The sequence below is a fragment of the Galeopterus variegatus genome, unplaced genomic scaffold, assembly GCF_000696425.1.
Source record: "Galeopterus variegatus unplaced genomic scaffold, G_variegatus-3.0.2 Scaffold1260, whole genome shotgun sequence".
In the NCBI taxonomy this organism is placed as follows: domain Eukaryota; kingdom Metazoa; phylum Chordata; class Mammalia; order Dermoptera; family Cynocephalidae; genus Galeopterus; species Galeopterus variegatus.
Window position 1 is genome coordinate 211202 of NW_007727371.1, and position 3390 is coordinate 214591.

The following is a 3390-nucleotide window of genomic DNA, read 5'->3' on the forward strand; positions in this document are numbered from 1 at the left end:
GTTAGAGACAAAGTGGTAAAGTCATCCAGGTAGGATATTGACATCATCCTATTTCCCTTCCCTCCCCTGGTGCTCTGCCCTCCCAGAAACTCTTTGGCATTAATTATAATCATAATTCCAATATTGAATTGATCAGGCTTTTTAAGGCTTGATGTCAGCACCACACTCACCCAGTGAGCGAACTGGCCATCCCTATATGGGATCCGAACCCGTGGCCCTGGTGCTATTAGCACCGCACTCTCCCGAGTGAGCCACAGGCCGGCCCAGGCTTTTTAAGGCTTGATGAAGAAACACTCCCAGATAACATTTGGTAAGGAAGTGGGAAGGGCATGACCTCCAAAGTGGTGACCCTGAGATTGACTTCTGATCAAGGTGGCAGAATAGACAGTCCCCAGCATCACTCTCTCCCACAATCAACCAATTTACAACTGTTAAAAAGCAATGAACTGCCAAGCTGCGCTGATAGAGCTCACAGGAAGAGGAACAGAGAGCTATGGAGGTCATGAAGGCAGAAGTCATAATAAGAGAAAGAAAGGACGTTTCCTACCATTTTGAGCCCTGGCCATTTCAAGCCTGGCCCTGGTGAGCACACGGAGCAAGAGCTGGCAAAAGCTGCAGCTGTACCCTTCGTGTGAAGTTGCAAGACCACTAACAGATCCCCAGGCCAACAAGACCACTAACAGGGCCCCATGGACCCACACAGGGAAAAGAGGCCACAGACAACTGAACAAAAGAGCCACTCAGAGGCTGGTGAGTCACTGCAAGGGACCAGCGCACAGTCCCTCCCATGGGAAGTTTTTGGAGCACAGGCAGTTGGAGAGACAGGCCCACTGGAGGAATATTGGGGCACAACATGGACAGCTGATCTGCCCCCCAATCAGCACAGGCACACTCAGTGGAGACTGGACAGGAATATAGAACTGCAGAGGGTGCAGTTTGCTGAAAAGACACAGGCCCTGACCAGAGTATCCACACAACCCAGGTGTAATGAACCTCACAAGACTTGAAAGTGCTTATAAGGTAAACAATTAAAACCTGAGCTGCACAAAAAGTCTTCCGCAGAGAATCAGCAGCAAAGCAGAAACTTAGCTCAATCACAGGGCTCAAATGCTGGTTCCCACAGGAAGTTCCCCCATTTTCAAGGTAAAGGACGAAAAATTAGTTCCAGTTCAGAGTTTAAATGGTGGGAATAATAAATAATCCAACACAGAACTGAAAGAAAAAACAAAAAACCCACAGATCAGAGACAAAGTTTTGATATTAACCAGTAAAAATCTAACACCATCCAAGAACACCACCAAAATCTAGAAGGATAAGAAGCCTCTCGGGCTCCCAAGCCTCAGCCACACCCCCCTGACGTTCACATCCAGCCCAGTGATGACCACCAGGCCATGGCTGGAAGTGCCTCAGCCCCTGAGCCAAGGCGGTGGGGGGACGAGGGCCTCAGCCATGACCCCCTGAAGTCCACATCCAGCCAAGCAACAACCGAGCTGCTGCTGGAAGCCCCCTGGGTTCCCCTGCTGGAATGAGGGGGATGGCAAAAGCCTCAACCAAGACCCCCCTTCCTCCCACCGTATCCCCCTCCCCCTTCCCCTCTTCCCCTCCTCCCAACCGGTCTGCAACATCTTAGAATGTAAAATAATAATAATAAATAAATAAATTCTAAAAAATTTTTTTAAATTAACAAATGGGCAAAGTGGTGCCTCCTTCATGCTTCCAGAACTTCCAAGTCAGGGATGTACACCAGAACTCATGGAGATATGAAGCAACAGCTCAGCACCATTTGGAGCATAGCTTGAGCCTGTGTGACTGCCTTCCCTGTGTGGGGAGCCCTCTCCAAGGCAGGATCTGATCTGGTCTTTGTGTTTCCATTCATTATGGAGAGTCCCAGCTGGACAGAAAGCCCTCAACTAGACAGAGTGTCAAACCAACTCACTTTGAAGACTGACTTTTCTCATGTCTAGTCATCCCATGGTTGTCTTGATTTGAGCCCTGATTCATGGTCCAATCAATTGGAGCCAGGGTAACAGAGCTAATTTTACTGGAAGCACCTAGTTGGAGCCTGGGCAATTCCATGTAAGAAGAGCTTCTTGAGGCAGTTTTTCCCACCTTACTCATCTAATGACTAAGCTGTGGCCACTGAGATTTTGGGGAAGTCTTGAAAGAAGAGGGTACACCCTTCTCCCCTTCCTCCACCAGCTGCCAGGAACAAGAATACAGCGGAGCTCCTACAGTCATAATGGAGGATGAGGATGAGATTCCTAAGGGAAGGCAGAGCAGAGAACTGGGGGTGGGGAATACTACATCAGTGATGATTTCATTGAGCTGCCAAACTGGCCTCAGGATACCTACCTCCAGACCTATTCTGTGTGAAAGAGAAACAAGCTATTGTTATTTGGGAGTTTTTGCTATATGCAATTGAACACTTTCCTCATTTTTATAACCCCCACACATTCCAATCTATCAAAATTGACTAATTCTGGGCTCTTTCCCCTAAGGACATCACCAGATGGATGCCTGACCTGATAAACACATCCACCATAAAATAGCTTATGGCTGGTAATGGTGCCAGGTGTCAACTTTTCCAGCATTGCCAGTATTTTACCAAGAATCTTCCAGAAACTCAATGCCCTTTACATAAGTAATTATCTTCTGTGGTGAACACTCTCGTTTGCCCATACAACATTCATTCTCCCCTGCCAACAAAGCACCGGTTTTGTTCTGGTATCAAGTGTCTGTGCTGAGGTGAGGCTTGGATTTCTCTCTCTCTCTCTCTCTTTCTCTCTCTCTCTTTCTGTGGTTTCTTGTATCTACTCCTCTGAGCTTGTCTGGCTCATTCTTCTTGTCCTGCAGTTCAACTTTCTTAGTTTCTCCATGCATATGGCAGAAAATGGCTTTACCAGAGCTCTCAAATTTACATGCACCTTACAGACTAGCTATTTCTGAACCACAATTCTACGTTTCTGGGAGAGAGGTCCTATTGGCTCAGCTTTGGTTATGTGCATTCCTCTGATTCAATCAACTGACTCAAGGAACTGTGTAGTATCTACAGGACAGCAACTGTTGGAGCCATAGTAGATACTACGAGTAGGTAGTTTGGGTGTAGCACTGAGAGAAGTTGCAGGAACTGGGCAGACAACCCAGGAGAGTATCTACTACAAGCCTGACTGCAGTTGATCTATCCTGGCTTCCTGACCACCATAGCTATCCTCCCAGGGATGTGATCTTAGTCAGGCTAGGACCCAGAAGGGACACTGGCTGGTACAGATACTGCTGAAAGACCTCCACAGTTAGGAAAACATGATGGATGGAATATCAATCAATGTTGCTTGCCAAGTCTTTCTAGCTCTCTGTCTTCTGAGCAGGTAGAATTTCATTTTCTGGTGCCTT